The sequence below is a fragment of the Tachysurus vachellii genome, chromosome 17 (genome assembly GCF_030014155.1).
Source record: "Tachysurus vachellii isolate PV-2020 chromosome 17, HZAU_Pvac_v1, whole genome shotgun sequence".
Lineage (NCBI taxonomy): Eukaryota > Metazoa > Chordata > Actinopteri > Siluriformes > Bagridae > Tachysurus > Tachysurus vachellii.
This window is the reverse complement of record NC_083476.1, coordinates 15,512,999-15,534,130: the sequence shown is the minus strand read 5'-3', so window position 1 is coordinate 15,534,130 and position 21,132 is coordinate 15,512,999. Positions and strand designations below refer to the sequence as shown.

General features: G+C 37.9%; 1 protein-coding gene across 1 annotated transcript in view; it reads right to left on the bottom strand.

Moving 5' to 3' along the window:
- Positions 1-21,132, bottom strand: part of jam3b (junctional adhesion molecule 3b) — a gene marked incomplete at its 5' end in the record, with an annotated part of 31,128 nt that overhangs the window by 9,648 nt on the left and 348 nt on the right. The gene's annotated exons all lie outside the window — the stretch shown is intronic.

The following is a 21,132-nucleotide window of genomic DNA, read 5'->3' as shown; positions in this document are numbered from 1 at the left end:
AATAGGAAGCAAAAATGGCTTCTGAATATTGAGATGCTCGGTAGAAAATCTGAATACTATAATTCTCAGAATAAAGACTATTAATAACATCCTGTGCAGGTGGATGCCTCCACCTATACCAGATCCCTGAATCCTGACTCTAAAAGTTTGAGCTCTCCAACAGGACGTCTCGGCGAACATTTCATGTTGTTACACAGTCAGCGACAGTCGTACCGTTTGTCGTACTCTAAACTCTCATGCGAGTCATAAGATAATTGAGCCCTCAAACAAGCCAGGTGCTGTGTGACCTACATAGGCTTTGCTAAGCACTGCTCTGTGCAGCTGGAACCCAAATCTGACAATCTGGACCAAGTTTTAATCTTCTACTCCTTGCAAAATGACTGGCATGCCTTAGTAATCTTGGTGTAATGCTTGAATACAATCTACAGTTAAAAGTCTTAGTGCTGAATTGCTAAATAAAAACACAATGACCGCTACATATACGGCTCTTGGGATATTTAAGTCAGAGAAAATGACAACGCAAAACAGATCAACTCTGTCCCGAGAGTTGTTTAAGTGAGAACAAAAAACTTGACTTAAAGGTATATAGTCTACAGCAAATGATTGGCTGTGCAAATCAGTACTATGCTTAAATCTAGATTCATGAGGTGTTTAGGCATTTTTCTACGACATATTTAGTAACAACAGACCCAACCAAAAACCAGCAAGACTAAGGACTCTAATTATAAACATATACTCTAAATTTTGTCATTCTGTGTATCAATCTTATAAACATAGTCAATTATTTGAACTGTGCTTAAAGTGTTATAAGAGGTGTCTCTAGAAATGTACATATATATTTATAGAGAAGAAATAAGAAACAATATATATATATATATATATATATATATATATATATACATATATATATATATATATATATATATATATATATATACACACACACACACACACACACACACACACACACAAAATGTACACGTTTTTTATTTTTATTTAACTGTTTCCCTCACCCTCATATTTATTAAGATTCCTTTAACAGCTTGTGGTCAAATTCTGACTCATCAATACTCATCTACTGACAACTCAAATGCACACCTTCAACATGACTGCTTATTCCCAAAGGCTAGATGTAAGACATTTTAATTCATTTAAATGTTACAACATGTTTTAACAATATGTGCAACATCAAAAAATACATTTTTATTTTTTCAAGATGTCTGGCATAAATAACCATGTCATTAAAACCAACCGTATCATCATTTTGGCCCCCAACATTTACACGTTGGATCTGTGTTTGTGTTAACTCAGTATCCAAGTCTTCATCAGTATTCTTTTATGTATATATATATATGGCTGCTCTGGGTTTGTGCTTTTTTATGACGTGGTATCTATAACCAACTGACAACAAACAGTGCAGCTAGTTCCACACATGTGTTCTGTTATTTTTGCCTTGAGCAGATACAGATGGAATCTTTTGTACTAGACGAGTGGACAATGGAAAAATTACGGATGCAGGTGCCAAAAAAAATAGAACTTTGTATAGTAGAAAATGACTTTTTTGGCAGTCTCCACAGCACAGAGTTTAAAAGCACCACACCCAAGATCAACATGAGCTCTGTAATCAGCAGGGACTGGGAGAGATAGAGAGAGAGGCGGGTGAAAGAGCTGAGGCAGATTCCGTCCCCCTGCAGCTTGTCAGGAAGCATTCAACACATCCAGTTCACTCAGCAATGCGTGAAGTGGATAATATTCTTGTTATTTTTAAACTGCTGGATTGATTCTAGTCTGCTGGGCAGAGGCTGTGCCCTTGCTGAAAAAAAAATATACATATACCCATTCATTACATGAACCAGCCATCATCACTTGTGTTGGTTGGGATGAAGCTCTGCAACTCTTTTTTTTTTTTTACAGAGTTTGTCTGAGCTCACGGAGAGCCTTTCTTTAAATCCTACTCACCCCTGCTGCTTTACAAAAGATCTGCACGGATGTTCCACTGAACAATACGAGAGGTCGCAAATCCTCCTCCGCTGACACTTTTGGAACTCCTGCATGCTCATTGTGTCACAGCCGGGAGGCTGCTTTATTGTACAGAGCTCTCAGAGTACAGAGTACGTCACAAACACTTGTGACCATTCAAAGGGTAAATGGTTCCTTGGAGTTAAATCTCTCAACAATTTGAAAATAAGCGGACCATCAACAGCAGTTGGGCTTGTGCTTTTGATTACTTTATTGTGGGGTATTTTGTTCGACAGTGTATGAAGAACCACACACTGCAAGCCTGGGAGCAGATTTACAAACTCGCTGGTATAAATCATATAAATTGAGAGAACTGAATTCAATTCACCCAAACAAAACATTATTTTAATGAATTAACATCTTATCATAAAACTTTCATTTATGTTTTTGACTATAAAACACTTTCAACAGAGAAGATGAGCCTTGTCTATGTTATGGTCATGTACTACCAGACAATGCAAGAGAAATACAATTTTTAATACATGCATACTATTTCGAGGACTTTTTGAAGAGCCATCTGCTCCAGTAATGGACAGTAGTGTGAGGATCCTGGCTACACCCTAACAAACAATCTGCAGTTCTGAGAGGCCACCTGTTGTGAGCCACAGAAGAAAAGGAGCAAAGCCACTTTCGAAGCACAAAAAATGTTGAAGAAAGTTTAAGCTTTTTCAGGTTGCCTGAGTGTGTGTGAGCTGCGTTTTCTGTAGACCTTCTCCAAGCTTTAAAACATCTCATCCTGTGCACCTGACAGAATAAACACATCGCTCCCACCTCTATTTATATGCTCAGGAAGAGCAGGAAGTTCCATTATCCGAATCTTTTAACACCGATACGACGTCCTGAGAGATTAATCCCGCACCATCTGCTCGCCTCCCACACTTGTTTTAAATGACCAGCAAGAATCCCTGGAGAAGAAGCAGGATAATGGAAGCACTGCTAAACATAAGGCACCTTGGAGTCATGGACAGGACCGATAATAATCCTTTTTTTATGTTGGTTGAACTTCATTAGTTGGACCAATTTCACCACCACTGAGAAAATATTCCCACTAGTGATGTTTAATTCACTTTAACAAAACAAAGGAAATAATATTTTCTTCACAGCCTAAATGGGCAATAAATCCAAACTGGGGAGTGAATGATTTGGCACTGTAGCTCTTTCCCATTCCATACTAAATTTAGAGCAGAGATAAGAAAATCTCTGCAAAGAGCACACCTCGGATATTCCATTAGCTGGCTGAACACACCGCTAAACTGTCCAACAAAGTACAACAAGGCCAACACAAAAAACAACAGCCAACGCACGTGTCTTATTGAATAGGTTTACCAAGACATGGAGTAACCCCTTGTTCAAGTGTATCAGTCTTCTACAACTGAACAGACTCTGAGTTGAATCGTCAGACTGCGGACCTAGCAGGAGCGTCTAACGTACACAGGTCAAAGACTACTCTCTGTGGCAACGAGAGGAGCTTATTGTCTCACTGAGTGCCTGGGAACATGTCATTTTGTGTTAGTGTTTGAGCCTGCAGGATCCCTTCCACATGTTCTGCAGATATCAGCAGAGTGAGCAAGCTGATGTTCACGAGTTCTTTATATCCCAGTCGACTGATTTATGTGATTTATGTGCAAAATCTGACAGTCGTATCTCTTGATTAACACAACAGAAAACCACCACGCTATAAACCAGGAAATGAAATCTTAATTCAAAAGGTGCTCAAGAGCAAAGGTTATTGACCCGATCCCCCCCCCCCCCCCACCCCTACTCCAACCAACCCCCATTACAGCCACACTAAATGATCCTGCCTAGGCAAGACTGCTTTATAAAAAACAGACTGCTTGTATGGTGTCACACTGTTGTCACGTTAATTCGCAGGACTGCATATAGCTTTGTTTTGTGACACAGATTTGAACACTGGCTCTGATGGCTATGGTGAATGAATGACATTCCAGAATTTTACAAAAGCTCATCAACTCCACTGCTCTGAGAGAAAGAGAAATCAGAAATGGAGTTTAGACAGGAAAAGAATCAGGATATCAAACCCTTTGAGTGTGAGCCGATACTCTTTCCAATTTAAAAAAAAAAAATATATATATCAACCATTGTTGGCCTACTAGGTTTCATTCCTCGTCCACATTACAGAGCCTGATCGTTTTCATTAAACAATGGGGCCAGAGACAGCCTACAGGGAATCAAGCAGTTATTTATATAAGTAAATAATCATTTATTTGGGGCCAGTTCATGGTCTCTGTGCTGCTTTCATTTTATTTTATGACTAATTATGTGCAAAATCAAACCAAACAGCAACAAACCAAGAGTAGAAACCTCCTGCTGCTTTGGACTCTGAGCACTGACTAATAGGTGTGAAAGCATCCTGTGGCTTAGCAGAGAGCAGGAAAAGTGGTGGTGGTTATAAACAGGATACTGTGAACCTCAGTTTGTCACCCAATGGCTACATTTCTAGATTTTAAATATTACAGTTGAAAATAGTTGTTGTGACTTTTTCTGAGATTTTATTTGAACAGATGATGAGGATGCTCTGATGGGGGAAATTACATACCCATGAGGCTGCACATACAGTTTAGGTGGGGGAAAAAAATACTGTAACTGAATCCTTTGTCAGAGTGAGTTAGACATGATTTAGTGGAGAATTGGAGGCAGCAGGTCTGTGAATTATGCTTCAGGGGTTTGAGAACAAGTTAGTGTTCGGGAAGCCTCGGCTATATATAGCTGCTGTCAATGCCTGGCAGAGAGCGCACAGCCGACTAATTTGTTGCATTTACAGGTAAGTCTGAGCGGTATGGTGCCCTTTTCAGGAAGCTGAGACAATCCCCCTTAATAAGATCTAATTATGGCTCATTTTTCAACCTCCTGGCTAGCAGATGAAGACACAGACACCTTTTCAAAGAAAGTGCTCCAAGACAATTTGCCTGAGGAAATAAATGTCTACTTCTTTGTCAACAATGTAGGGTTGAATTTTGCTGAGCATGTAGTTTTTCGAGTGGAGAATCCTGCATTCACCAGGAAGCTGTCACCACAGAGATCTGTAAATCGCGTTGCTGCCGTTGCCAGAATTAGCCGCTCGCTGCTCACTGCACAGATGGTATCAGCCATGCTTGCTTCAAATGCCTCGCATTCTCGTCCAAGCAGACTGACCTCTTCCTTAATCCTAATTAGGAATGCAATTTGCACCGGGGCCTTCTGCAAATGCTGTGGAAAATAAATAACTGAAACAAATAAATATTTCCTTCTTTGGTTGGCAATTATAGCTTGCAGCAACACAAGACAGAAATGATTATGTGCTTCTGATGATACCATAACACACTGGTGTCATCACAACACGGTTCAGGTCAAAATGTACCAAACCGAGTGCATCCTGTTGGGGAAATAAGGGGAAAAACAGCAGCTCATATCCTGCATCTCATGTAGATGTCCATAAATATTCTTTCACTCTATGAACTTTATTAAACATTTTCATTTTTTTTATATTTAGTCACTTGGGAGATGCTCAGCAATATAGGAAGTGCCTTCAAGAATCTGAAAGCATGAAGACCAGTTATAGTCTATGAAAGTGCTACGATTTCCAGCCAAACTCAATAAAAATATAACAAAATTCAGAAAAACAAGAATTAATTATTGCAATATCACATCAAAAGTATGTACAAGATACAACATTAAAAACTATTTAGTGGCAACTTATGCATCAGGATATTTATAGACTTTTTAAAAAAGTTTGATTGATTTTTCTATAAAAAAATATATGGAATTGTTACTATAATAAAGCCTTCAAATCTTCCGGACAAAGCGTGTCGCGTTTCGTGGTTTTGTAATACCATGTTTTGTCTTATTAAGAGAGACGATTATATCTTCTCTGCTCGAATACAACTGCTTTAGTTCTCTAATGGGAGAACTAAACTGTGCAGTGCAGTGATCACGTACGACCGAACCAGAAGCCTTTTATTGTTTACTGATTGATCAGCGATTTTTTGAAAACTGCCTGCATACCCCAGCGCTGGCAGAAAGTTTTCAGTTAAATAATAGCACCACATGGCTGGTTGGAGACCTGTTGATTTAGTAGGGGGGTATCTATAAGTCCATCTACCTCCTGCTTAAAAGGAACACCTGTGAATGCAGTGTGTGTAATAAAAACCCTGAATAATATTGGAGATATAGAAAAAAAAAATAAGCACAATCGCTGAATAAGGATATCAGCACGATTGTAGATAATTTGCTTACAAACCAGAGTTTTTACAAAACAGTCTTGTTAAACCACAAAAAGCATTTATCCTAATGAGAGCTTACACATTAAATATATTCAAGGTGGTTAATTTAATTTGAGTTCATCTTTATTAATATTGATAGATCAGAGTTTTATTTACTTAAACACCTGATACTGTGGTTCAGTGATCTCATCTCCCTCTCTTCACTGTTGTCAGGCAACCATGGAGTGAGAGAGAGAGAGAGAGAGAGAGAGGGCGAGAGATAGAGCAAAGTTGAGAGAGAGAGAGAAAGAGAGAGAAAGCAAAGTAGAGAGAGAGAGAGAGAGAGAGAGAGAGAGAGAGAGAGAGAGAGAGAGAGAGAGAGAGAGAGAGAGAGAGAGAGAGAGAGCAAAGTAGAGAGAGAGAGAAAAAGAGAGAGAAAGCAAAGTAGAGAGAGAGAGGGGAGATAGAGAGAGAGAGAGCAAAGTAGAGACAGAGAGAGAGAGAGAGAGAGAGAAAGAGAGAGAAAGCAAAGTAAAGACAGAGAGAGAATGAGAGAAAGAGAGAGAAAGAAAGAGAAAGAGAGAGAGAGAGAGAGAGAGAGAGAGAGAGAGAGAGAGAGAGAGAGAGAGAGAGAGAGAGAGAAACTCTCCACTATATAGTGCCCTATTTTGGGAGTTTTGCTTAGTACGGAATACACACTGGCCTCATAAATTCCCACAATGCACTGCAATAGTACACAGAATAGCCAGGGTGTAGAGAACATCTAATCGGATGTAGCAAACCTATTAACAATAATGATCTAATATTAATTAGAAATAACATGATAAAGCCAACAATATTGTTTTTGAAAAACACAAGTATCTGAACGTTGTTCTCTGAATATTTGGTTGCACAGAAATTGCATTTCACTGCAACATCACGTACCTTCTGAAAGCAATAGAAACTTTATTTTCAAGTACATAATACTGAACTCAGCGGATCAAGAGTAAAGCTTTCAGCTCAGATTCTTGAGTAACTCCGTTGTCTTCACTGGACTGTAACTGAGCCAGCAGCAGGAAGCTCATAAACACGGCCTAATAAGATGAGTGGAGGCATTCAGTGTGCTCTCTGAGATACTATCGGGCCTAAAACAGCAGACCAAGCACAAATCCCTCAGCTTGCCTTGTGTTTTGTGCAGCAGAGGCCCCCAATAGCAGCTCCAGTTAATTGCCTTTTGTTTGTTAGTCTGAATAGAAGCTGTCTTGTTTGGTGGAATTCTCCTCAACAGTTAGACTGCTGAACGTGTGGCTGGTCACACCGTAAAGACATTGCACTTTATATTTGTGAAAAATGTGCTGCAAATATCATTAAAACATCAGTTCATTTATTTATTGTTGGAAAATACTAACAAATTCAAACACACAACGTACACATTGTTTGGTATTGACTATCATCCTGCTTAATGTCGGCATCTGAATTTATATTACATTACATTTTAAGGAAAATACAGATGCATACATACATTTTAATCCTTTAAGAAATATAATCCTTTGCTGAATTACTTACTATATCTGGAGATGAAAGAGCGGCCTATGTTTATGCAAATCTTTTCATTTGCAAATGTGAACTCGAGGGTTCGAGGCTCTAATGCAACAAAATAAAATATCTACAATGTGATTTATTTCAGAGCTGTAAATCAGAAGAACCAACCCAGGCAATCTGCAGTTAACAGTCTCTAGATATATAACATTTATTATAAAAACAGGACAAAAAAACACCGGAAATTAAAAAAACAAACAAACAATCAAACAAACAAAAGTATAACCTAAAGAGCAAGCTTATTAGACATTCTGACTTTAAGATGATTCACTGATCCTCATAGCTGACTGAAGTATGAGTCAAAGTTGGTGACACATGGAGCAACAGGTGATTCAGTGAATGAACCAAGGTAAGGTGAAAGGTCAAGGTCCAAACAGTGACCTGCTTCACCCCTGCTTTCACCAGCATGATCTACACAGCAGGGGGACTTTCACTTTCTGCTGCTGACCAGTGTCTATGGTTGTCTAAAATGACTATACAGTTCACTGTTTTGAGAACGTAAAGACACAGATCACAGTTAACTGGCTACTGTACATTTGTTTGCTAACATAAGACATCAAGGAGGTACAGTTGAGGCCAAAATTATTAGCCCCCCAGGAATTTTGGAACATTTTCCTAAAGATCTTTCCAATGTTTGCAGCATTGATAAAACTTGATATAATCAAACATTCGCCAGTGCTATTTAGTAGCTTTTGGTACATTTTGGAATATAAAATACATTTTTAGGCTTGCTTTATAATCAAATATAGTGAAAATGGGGTGGTCAAAAATATTAGCCCCTTGTGAATATTTGCTTTCAAAACACACCCAATTAATCAATCAGCTTTCAAAACACACCTAATTAATCAATCAGCTTTCAAACCACACCTGTGCAGTCAATTGGCTTCCTAACAACACCTGGGCATTCAATCAGCATTAAAGGACTCCAAGGAACAGGGCACTTGAACACATTATTGGGAGAGACTACTTTTACTCACCATGCCAAAGACAAAGGAAATCAGTCTTGAGCTCAGAAAGAAGATAGTGGAGGCTCATGATAAGGGGGAAGGCTATACTGCCATTTCCAAGCTTTTCACAGTGTCTAGAACCGCCGTACGTTGCATCATTGCCAAGTACAAGGAGACAAATTCTGTAAGAAACAAACCTGGGCGTGGTCGTAAGCGCAAGATTTCAAGAACCCTGGAGAGGAAAATAGTCAGAGATATCAGCAAGATGCCCCAGACATCTGCCAAGATGATTGTTGCTGACCTGGCCTCTTCTGGAGTTGATGTTTCAAGGAACACAGTTGTGAGGGCTCTTCATCGTGGTGGGCTTCAGGGCCATCGTCCCAGAAGAACCCCTTTACTCAAACAGCGGCACATCACAGCTAGACTGAGGTTTGCCCGTGAACATTTGAAAGGTAAAGATGAGTTTTGGGAGTCTGTGCTTTGGTCTGATGAGACTAAACTGGAACTGTTTGGGCACATGGATGTTGCTTATGTTTGGCGAAGAAAGGGTGAGGCCTTCAACCCTAAGAACACAGTTCCCACAGTTAAACATGGTGGTGGGAGCATCATGCTGTGGGGCTGTTTTGCAGCTTCAGGCACAGGGAGCCTTGTTCGGGTGCATGGCATCATGAAAAAAGAAAATTATGTTGACATTTTGAGGGATAATATGCAGAAATCTGCTCGTAGTCTAGCCTTAGGTCGTCGCTGGGTCTTCCAACAAGACAATGACCCAAAGCATACATCGAAATTGGTCCAACAGTTCCTGAAGGATACCAAAACAAAGGTCCTGGAGTGGCCCGCACAGAGCCCAGACCTCAATCCTATTGAGAATCTGTGGCGAGTGCTCAAAGTGAATGTCCATGCTCGGAAACCACGTAATTTGGACCAGCTGGAGCAATTTGCAATGGAAGAATGGGCTAAAATCCCTCAGGAAACCTGTGCCAACCTAGTAAAGAACTACTCTAAGAGGTTGTTGTCAGTTGTGGCTCAGAAAGGGTTCACTATTGACTATTAATGACCGGGGGCTAATAATTTTGGACGTTTCATTTTTGCCCTTTCTTGTTTCAACTCACTATTTCAATTAAATATCCTAATCAAACTTAGTGGAGATTTTGTCTTTGTTATTTTGGAAACAAACACACTATAAAACACTTGTTGTTAATGGTCATTTCCATGGAGAAATCAAGAGTTTTGTCTAATTTCATAAGGGGGCTAATAATTTTGGCCTCAACTGTAAACATTGTTTTTTTTAACCACTTTACAGCTCAAACACACAGAGGTTGAGGATGAATATTATATCATTCCTGCTGCACAACTTTCCACTTCTACACTCAATCTAATGCAGTACTAGTTCAAAGGCCCCTTTAAGATGATCGTTTTCAAAGGCACTGACTTTTACAGTCAGTAGACATTAGACAATAAATGTCACAATAGACATTTACAGTCTATTGTTTATCAACTTTGTCGAAATACTGTTTATTTTTCCAAAGTCATTTTAACCATCTTTCGCTTCAGTCTTTCCCAAATATGATAACCTTTAACAAGAAAGTACTTGATTGAAGTACTAAAAATCTATGTAGATTACATTCCATCTGTATTTGTTTTCCATATGGACAGCAGCTTCTGCTTTTACAAAATGACATTAAATTCTCACTGGGGCAATCTCACTGGGAAAGGGAATGCATTACTGCGGTTTACACCATAGCCCTTGCCAAGTCAGTGGACATTTACATACATACAGGTGTTGAGCATTCATCTGAGGTTTTGCTAAGAAAACAAATCAAACTAAATCTGAAAAATAATCCAAAGCTTTGTGAAAGGTGTGAGTGATGCTTATAAACGCGCTCACAAATGCAGGATGCAGACTGGAATAGTTAGCGTAGGCGGTATGAGAGGCCTGGTAGGGAATGTTGTGAAACAGGTGAGGAGTTATGTGGGGTAGTGGGGGAAGAGGAAGCCCTCCATCACCTGCTTGGGAGGATCCCCTGTCGTATGTGAAATGCTTGCCGCATTTTCTTAGTCGACTAAAATGCAGAGAGGTTGATGCCATTGGTCCTGCAGGCATCTAAAACAAATGTGGACATTCCAGGGGACTGGGGGAAGAAGTGTAGCAGCCTGTGGTGTGGGACATACCAAGCAAAAGCAGCATTCTTTCAAGTTCTTCTTTGAGCCTTTTCCCATTAACATGTTCCTCACATGATTATAGAACTTACTTAAATTGGGGTTGGGGGTTCAGCAATTCTCAGCTCTCTCATGTGTATGTGGAGTTTCAATGTTTTTCCGATTCTCTCTGGTTTCCTCCACTAGTCCAAAAGCATGTGTGGTAGGATGATGACGATTCTATAAGTTATCTGCCGGGTGGGAATGTGTGTGTGTGTGTGTGTGTGTGTGTGTTTTGATTGTGCCCTCCAATTGGTTGGCACTCCATGCACTGATGCTTTGAAGCCCAGACAACTGAAAAATAGAAAGGAACGATGGTCCGATCTGGAACTTGACCAATACTAAGAATATTTTACTTGTGTGTACAACCAATACTTTAATGGTTTTGTCATTGGTAGATTGAGGCATAACACGATAATCCTGCATATATATATTTTTTATAGGTTGTACACAATAAAAAAACCCTGCAAACCTGTTTTCGATGTGCACGTTAGAATTCTAACAAGATTTCTTTACGTGTAACTTTCATCACTGTGTCTTCCACGATAACCTAACATATCTTGTCTGTTTCAGTCAAGGAGAACAAAATGTAAACTCACTAAAGGAAGTCAGTGGTATTCCTAAGCCCATTAATGCCATTTTAGTCCAAACACATGGTAATTAACTCCACCCGAGATAAGTGCAATCCAAACAGTGACTTCCTGCTTCTGTGACCACCCAAAAGATACCAGCATGATTTTTTTTTTATATTAAACTACATAAAGTATAGCACCTTTTCTGCATGTCTGGTTCATGTAGCTTGTCGGTTCGGCACACAAAGACTCTAACTAGAGAGAATATTCTCCCTCCAGAAAAACATGAAATGGGATGATACTAAGTGTTGGTGATCTTAAATAAAACTTGGCCAGTTGCACATGAATGACCTCACTGTGTGTAATTCATTGCCCAAAGTGCCCAGGGCAGTCTGGAAGGGCTCCTCTACTCAAAAACATAAACTGAAAGCGAAGACTCGGTTAATATGCAAACAACATATGATGAAAGCTCTATATCAAACTCGAGCTGTAGAAAAAAGATCTTCCTCTTTAAGGAAACATCTGTATTTCAAATACAGACATATCCATTTTTATCATGCTATCTCTTTACACACAGAACAACATTTTATTTCAAACAAATCAGAACAAGACACATATTCCAGGAAACTAATCAACAACAGACTTAATTTGCTGTGAAATGCTGCATTATGAGAAATAAGGCTCACTATAGAGTTACTATAACGTGAAGGTGATTCTGCTCTCTTAAAAGCACTACTACACCACCAGCAATTTCTCAACAGCTTCAATTTTCATTTATTAATAAACAACAGCTTGTATTTTTAATCTGTTCATAGTTACTTCAAGACATCAAGTCAACGTCAAGATAAGTTCATTCTGCTATTTGTAGTTAAACTAAATTCTGGGAAAAATGAGGCATCATTAAAGCTCCTTTAAGCATAAAAGACATTGTTCATATGCGGTCTCCTATTCTTCTCTATTTTTCATAAAAAATTGATCAGTTCTATTCTTTCTCTGATGTTTCCTGCTGTTAATATTTCACGAGCTACACATCTGTATTCTTGTTCTTGTAACATCCACAGAGCAATAAGTGCAGGATGGAAGTTGGATGTCTGAGGTTGAACGCCGAAGGCGAACTCTCGCCTATGTAGTTCTGTGTGTCTTAACGTCACAAATGTGGCAAATCCTGCATTTGTGCTGGATGACGAGACACTTAGAGAAAAATGGCTATTTTCCAGCTGATTTTTGAAGGCTATCCAGTTTGGTTTGCGATATTTCTTTGTAATATGTGTATAAAAGTCAAACCTTTTGTTTTGTTTTTTTTTTTAAAGAAAAGTGGCCCTGATTCTCTAATCGATCTGATAGCATCAAATTACAGATACTGATATATAAGAACATTACAATGGAACAAGCACTCACATTATTGAACTTCTCTATAGTTGTAATCCTAAATTAAAATGCATTAATTCATAAAATTGAGTGTGTAGACAGTGAGGCAATTTGAATACTGGTCCATGTGACCTTTCATTGAAAACAGATAAAGAATTTTATTATGCATATAAATAAGAAAAATCTTATAGTGTTGACAACAAATGATGCTGTTTGTAATCTCTTTTACGCAATAAGTTTCCACAAACACACTTTAATTAACAATCCATTTTTTTATTTCTAGTTTCTATACTAAAAAGAGAAATCTAGCAACATTAATTCAATGTGTAGATTTAACGAGAAGAGTTAAATGAACTACTGTAAGAATAAACAAAGCTGAATCGAGTTGAGCTGCAGAGTGTTTTATACTGTGCTCATACTTTTAAAACTAAATCATGAGATTGACATTTTAATGGAATTGCTAACATTTTTTAATTCTTTATTCTTTTTATTGATGTTTTTTAACATAATATGTCTTATCCTTTTACACAGTTACTCATCTATTGACACTGGCTCACAAAGCTGTGGACTGCTCTGTACTGTATCACGCGTACGTTCGTAGTTACATTCAGTCATGTAACAGGAATTCACAGGAATTTTAGACAAATTGTTTTTAAAAAGACCAAGTCATTTCCTACAGGAAACCTTGACAAGTTGTTGTTAATACATCCTTTTAAGGTAAGCTGTAATGCCTCGTAACATCCATTTCATAAACATCCTTAACCCAATGACTCGGTGAGCTAATCACTAGAGATAAAATGGTTAATTTAGGACGTTAGCAAACATGTTCTAGATGCAGATAACAGAAAAACTGAGATGTACAGTAGCTTCAGGCCAGAACGCATCTTTTCCCCAGGTCTAAAGTTACAGACATTGGCTCACTCCTGAAAGAAAACTAGGCACCATTGTGTCTGGCATCTGTGATGAATATTCAGATAAGTCTGTTCTTTCAATGCAAACTTCCCTTATCGATACATCAAGCATGCTGGAATCACCGCCACAAGATTTCAGTCGTACTGTTCACCCTTTTTCCTGCCTTGTGCTCAACACACACACATTAAATTATGCTTCTTTGGCTAGAAAAAAACAGGTTCTCAGGTCTTATTGGGCAGAAGTTAAGCTTTGATTGGTAACATGGCAAGATGCAATTTTTATTTTAGTAACTTCAGGAGAGAGTAAAGTGAGGCTAATAAGGGACAATCGTTTCTAGCTGCTATAACATAAGTTATAACAGTGTCTAACTTGTTTTTCAAATGTTCCACAACAATAAATGAAACTAAAAATAGATAAAAGATATATGTTGTCCTGACATACATAAAAATTAAATGATATAAAAAGATTAAAACATTTCAGCACATGCTATTATTGGAAAACATCAGCTTGGTAACAGAAGCCCTGCTTTTTTTGTGTCGGGCCACATCACACGGCGTTGATTATTTTCCTATATCAGCACGGCCCAGTGGGGTGGGGGATATGTCAAAGATATCATATCACCAAATTGCATTTCACAACAAGACATTTCTACGATAGCTATTTAGATAACCGGTAAAAGGACAGTGTTTAATTAATGTACTGAGATTATTAATTCAACTTTTATTATATTTCCTACAAAAATGGAATAAAATATTGTTATAAAAATACAGATAAATGTCCATAATATCTTAGAAGGATGTAGCTGGAAAATTACAGGTTAGTGTCCAGCATTTAAAACTTTGCGACTATCTAAGCGTGTTAACATTTTCCAATGTCTGCAAGTGAGCTGTAGGAAGCAAGCTGGAAATGTTGTATAAGTACATGTATTTCAGGTCAGGGGATAACAAGCACCCCACTAATGTCAAGCATTCTGACAAATATCTAAAGCATGTACTGACCCAAGCACATGCAACCTCATGACTAGCAACAGTGATGAGTACATACTGTTACTAAGCTGAGCCAGGCATAGACTGGATCCTGACTCCATCTTCACATGAGACTAAATGTTACCCTCCTCTGCTAAGAATACTTCCTGTAACCTGCCTATTTTTGTAGTGTTTGAGGGCTTGTGTCAGTGCGATCTGACCGTCAGATAAATACAGGCTGTAAATCTGGTTCTAATGTGGATTTTGATTAATGGATGACTGCTTATTGTGCCAAGGAGGAAAATAAGCTTCTCCGGTTGCTCCGTTTCTGTTAACTGATCTGTGGCGATGAGAAGTCTAATCACAGCGAGTAAGGAACTATTTTAGGTATTTTTTAAATGATCATTTAGTTCCTGCAACTGAAAGAAAACTGACCACCTCATTCAAATGTTGTGTCAATGCTAAACAATTATAGCCCCATCAACAGTAATTGCTTTGACTAAACAAATGGCATCATCATGAGATTTTGTTGAATATTATACTTCATCAGTCCATTTGAAAAGCTCTAGTCTGTGCAGTTGGATCAGCAAACAGATGAGTCCCATATAACCTTATAGCCTTAATATTTTAATAATTGTTTCCTAAATTCCATCCAACCTAATCCTGAATAACTAATGCTTAAAAAAAAAATCCAACCCCTTTTTCCCTGTGTGTGAAAATGTCACTGATTAATAGATTTAACTTCTTCAGTTCAGGACACAGTGCTCTCGAATTAGTACAACAGGAGAGATGTCACTTTACATGCAGTGAAGGAATTTAATCCTCACTTTTGGCAACTCATGAACAGGAGTCAGAGTTTTTTTTTCCTGTCAGTTTGTGTACTGGTGATAGACTTGTTAGAGGACATACAACAAAAAAGAAAAATGGCTGATGTCTAATCGAGGAGCAAAGCTTCAGGGTTGATGCTCCTGATATTACCAACAGTATGACGGAAGAGTCTCATATTATTTTATTTCTCTTTTACATCCCATGAAACGTAATGCATTCAGGTTATTACTACAATTTCAATCAAATTCTGTTTAAAGCACTGAGCTGCAGACGGCTAAAGCAGTGGTCTGATATCAGAGGCAGTCAGTTGATCTGTCCTATTTTTAGAACCAATAATTGCCTTTCAGTATAGACTGTAAAGACAGTATAGACAGGGCTGAATCTAACATAATCGCCTGGCTGATTCAGTCAAAAAATAGAAAATATACTGTTGTCTCTGCGCTTTAAATAGACACAAAATAGCTGTGTATGGTTTCTACTGTGTATAATTCCACTGTAACTTAGGCTGATCTGTAATTAAAAAATCACTGTGTGAACTAATAGTCTTGCTGAGCAACTGAGGCCATTGGACGTTGTGATGTGTGTGTGTCAGTGTGTATGTTAGAGGCCTCTGGCAAGGCTGCACACACTCTAGGAATGCTGCACTGGCACTTTCACCTCAGTGTGAACTTGTGAGCAGAACCTTAAAAACAAGGACTTAGATGAAAACAACCGCACAAAATAAACCTATAAAAATCAATCTGATTAACAACATTGTTAAGACAATAACCTACAACTTAGCACCGTTGTTGGAGCAGCGTGTGCTGAAAAATACTTAGCAGACATAAAAAGGGAGAGGGATTAAATAAAGCATGCTGTTCTGACAGAAAGAGATGAACTGCACTTGTTTTGAAAATACATTAGTAATTTCAGCACAGCAGTCAGGAACTATTTTGATCGATGGCCATCTAACCGTAGACCTCTTATTGACATTTGTCCAATGCACGTGTTTGAAATTCCTAAAGCATGAATGTGTATGTTCTGAGCTTTCCGTGCCATCTGTTCCTGCTTACCAAGTGAAAAATAATGTTAGAAATATAGAAATAAAAGGAAGATTGCGTCATGTCCCTAGCAAGGAGTTTAAATAAATTCTATTTTCAAGATGTTCCAAATTACAGTTCTCCTACAAAAGTGCTGGGCTTTACTGTTTTCTGCCATAGTTTATATTAACTAGCTAGCAAGAGTTTCTTGATCATTTATTTCACAACTAGCTGAATGAGAATTGATCGATTCTTTTAACAACTTTTCTCTCCAGTCTAGACAGCATTCAATTATTTGACAACTGCCATCTCTTTCTCTGTCAACCAGGACATCACTAACTATGGGGCAGTTTTCATTTATACCAGAGGAGATTCAAGAGAACAGATAATATGAGAAATGCAGAAGATAAAAAATGTTTATACATATATATATATATATATATATATATATATATATATATATATATATATATATATATATCCAGACCTGTTTATTCTACCGTATTCATTTTAGCAGTATCACGTCTCAAGCATTGACAAATCACAAATTCATCAAGCTCTAGTGTGCTGGTTGCTATATGATTAGGCATTAATTTTACACGTTTGCAATCTTAACAATAAGTCAATAAAATTTCAGCTATGAGTTGTAGTGTTATGTCCTTACTTTCTCTCCTTATAATTTACCTGCGAGGTGAAAGGGGGTTTTAGCAGGAGTTCCTGTTTCTGCAAAGAAACATCTGACAGCTACGCAATAATCAAAGTATAATAATCAGTAATTAATCCACATAGTAAATGTTGTGGCTCGGTTAATGAATAGTGCAGCAAGGATCACATTTGAACTATGAATAAAACTCTCATATCATGAAGATGAAATCTGCTTGTTATAGGTATTTGTGCTACTATTTGGCCTAAAGTTTGTGGACCCATGATCATGACCCCATATGTGGGCCTTCCTCAAACTGTAGCCACACAGCTGAAAGCACATACCTTTATTGGATGTCTTGTATGCTCTAGGATTACAATTTTCCATCAGTGGAACTGGTTCCGGTGTGACAGTGCCGCTGTACACGGTGCAAACTCCATGAAGACACGTTTTGTCAAGGTTAGTGTGGCACGTCGACCGAGCCTGACTTCACTAAGCCCGTTTTAAATGGACACTTTCAGACACAAAATAATTCACCGCACGAGTCAATATATCTTAATTGATTAAAAAAAAAATCAGACAACAGGGGAAACAAATAAGACACATGTTTCATATTTGTTACATAATACTATCTCTATAGCGTGAATAAATATATGACTTTTATGCTTTCTATAAAAATGATGGGTTTCTCACTTTAATCTACACCTTCTTATCTTTTCCAGACACAGAAAAGCCAGTATAATACTCTCGGTACAGTGTTTTTGATCCTGTGCATATTTGAAAGCTTCCATTTGCTCTGTGATCTTGTGGGACCACATTCCACATTTGTTCCTGAGTATGTGTGGTGTGGCGAGCTGCCTCGGATATTTCTCTGACCTCCGTGTGAGTGCCATCCTCCAGCCACTCCAGCCTACAGGCGCTCAGCTGTTTCAGGCTATTACGCTGCGGATGGGCCACCAGACGCGCTGGTCTCCTGTTGCTCCTAGACTCAGCACGTTTCATCACACCCTGACTGTTGTGGTACCCATGTGGATTACTTTGGTGCCCCATGTCTGGGACGTTCCTCCAGACTATAGGGATGGCATGATAGGAATTTCCTCATACCTGCCTTTCATATGATCTAGTTGATCTCATTGTGTTCTGCTATGACTGTGCCGGCTTTCGGCTTTTTAAAAGCGGCCTGCTGTGGAGACATTCGTGCCTGTTTTCGGCATCAACATAGTGCCACTGAAAAATCTCAGAAGATTCACACAGAGAGTGATATGAGGGGAGAGGTTTCATGCATGACATTCAATTATTTTCACCACTTTCTAAAATCAGAGCCTGGAGGCAATGGAGTAATCCAGAAGGGCTGATGAGCTTTTCGTATAGCCCTGAAACACATTTGCTCTGAAACAGTGGGAGGGCAAGCAGCTGACACACTGAACCTCTTGGGGAAATACTTCCAAGACTTTCTCTTTTCTCTAAATGCTGATGTATTGCCAAATTATGAACCATATCAAAACAAATCAACACAACCTACATAAGTCTCTTTTATTACATGTTTCCTGACGGTGACACTGTAAAGTTTAATGTGACACTTCCACATTTGGGATGTAATATTTGAACTCATAATGACTTGGAAAGTGTCTCATTTACTGCACAAGTTATTATCAGTGAGACTGTTTGCATCTCTGCTCCTGTGACCTTTCACAGAATACAGGACAATGTTTAAAAGGCAAGTTTATCAGACATGACAGCATGTATAAGGGGTTTTTACAAGATGCCACACTTTCTTTAAAAACTGTGACATACCAAAAATGTATTTCAATGTATTTTTTATAAAATATTGATAAACAAACTGTTGAGAATCGACCATCTGCCAGATCAGACTTACACATTATTTTTCAATATTTACTACTGGTATATCTTTGCAAAATATGGACATCCCACACTTGCATTTGTATTTCATATTAAACGATAGAGATCAATTTGAAATTTTGACCTTAAGCTGAAATGTTTTATTATGTTAAGCTTGTCCAACTCTAGTGAATCTTGGCATTTCTTGCATTTGGCATGGAAGACAAGATAACTTCCAGGGCACTGCTGCTCTTCTTGGCAATGGCTTTCAAGGCAATAACAAAGTGCTCTAAATCTCAGTCTTCTCGACGCTCGACGCTGTGCTGTGACTTGTTACAAACTTTGCTGGTTCTGAAATGATTTACTAGCATCTCCCTGATTAAAATATTACAGTACTTTTAGAACTAAAATGATGGATTTGGAAGTATATGGATTGGGCAAATTTAATAACCACATTTTGCAGCTTGCAAAACTATTTTCTTTTTTAATTCAGAGTAGGGGCAAACCTTTCGTTATCTATTTGGAACAACATTTTAAAAATAAAGACTGATAGAGAAGGACCTTAAACAAGATAAAAGTCAGAGATTTACAGTAAGGCTAATTATATGTTGGGTGATTTAAGCCAGTCCTCGCGCTCGAATGATCACAGAGAGTGAGCACTTCCTCCAAGTCTCCTTCTCCCTTCATATCATGGCACTAAAACCTCTACAAGCAAGAAGCTCTTAACAATCAATCAAGCAAGCAATCAATCACTAAATTACAAAATAAAACTGAGCTCACATCCTAAGCAAATCAATTCATGTTATTGTAGATATAAAAAGGTACAGAGTTGTATAAATGGAAATTTCTTACATAACAGTGTGTGTCTGAAACATTTTGCGTCCGATTTTGTGTAAAAATTAAACAATTTGCAAAATTACAAATTACAAAACTACAAAAATTTTACATTTTATTATTACACACTTATTCACTTTTGTTCATGTTGTCTCATTAAGATTTTAGGATTTTAAAGGATACATTTCTTTAAAAAAAAATTCAAGTCACATCCAACGTTTAACGTTACACACGTCGACATTAAAGGAACAGATGAATCACTGTCATATTATTACACAGAATTATGACTTCATTGGTTTATTTACAATACCAAAAAAAATTCTTCTGTGGTTTCATGTATAGACTGATTTATATATATATTTATACCATCTCAGTACATCACTCGTACTAGACTAGTGACTAATACATTGAGTAATGTGAATTTTTTTTTTTAGGGAGTCAGTCATATTATTTTCTGTAAAAAAAATGATGACACAATTCTCGGATACACTGGGAGGGGCACATACATTAATACATGTCATACTGACAGTGATGAAGTGATTGATTTAATAAACACCATAAAAATGGTGTAATTAAGTCAAGGTGAATATTATCCTCTGTGTATATAGTTGCATTTGAATCTTTTAAAGCAAAGTAGAGAGACAAGTAAAGGTGAAGTCAGAAGCCCTTCTGAAACAAAGGGACTAGGAAGATTTAGTTTAGTGCCTTTTTTCCTGAGAATAAACACAACTATCTGGTCATAAGATAAGCGCTAGATAAGATAAGTGCGTTTAGTAAAACAAACAAGTATATAACAAAATATGTGCGTGTTTTTATTTTATATACAGTAAAGTAGTAGTATTGACTGGGAAATTGTGCGAACATGGATATTAAATCACTGGAATGAAGAGTTAAAGTGGAAAAGGTGAAATTTGTAGCTTAGTAAAAGACTGAGGGAGGTTCAGCTCGACTTTACAGACCGTTATTCCGCATCAGTAAACAAACGGACGTTATGGAAAACAGCTAAAGTGCGTTACACTGAAACGACGAGTTCTGACATGGACTTAAATATCGGTTTCTGTGACTTTTTGTGTGTTTTGTAAAGTTTTATAAGGAAAGATTCCTCAAAAGGCTGGAGTTTGGCCACACACGAGTTGCAAAAGAAAAGAGAAAGAAAGAAAGAAAGAAAGAAAGAAACAGGTTGAAGTTAGACATTGTTGCCAGAGCTACT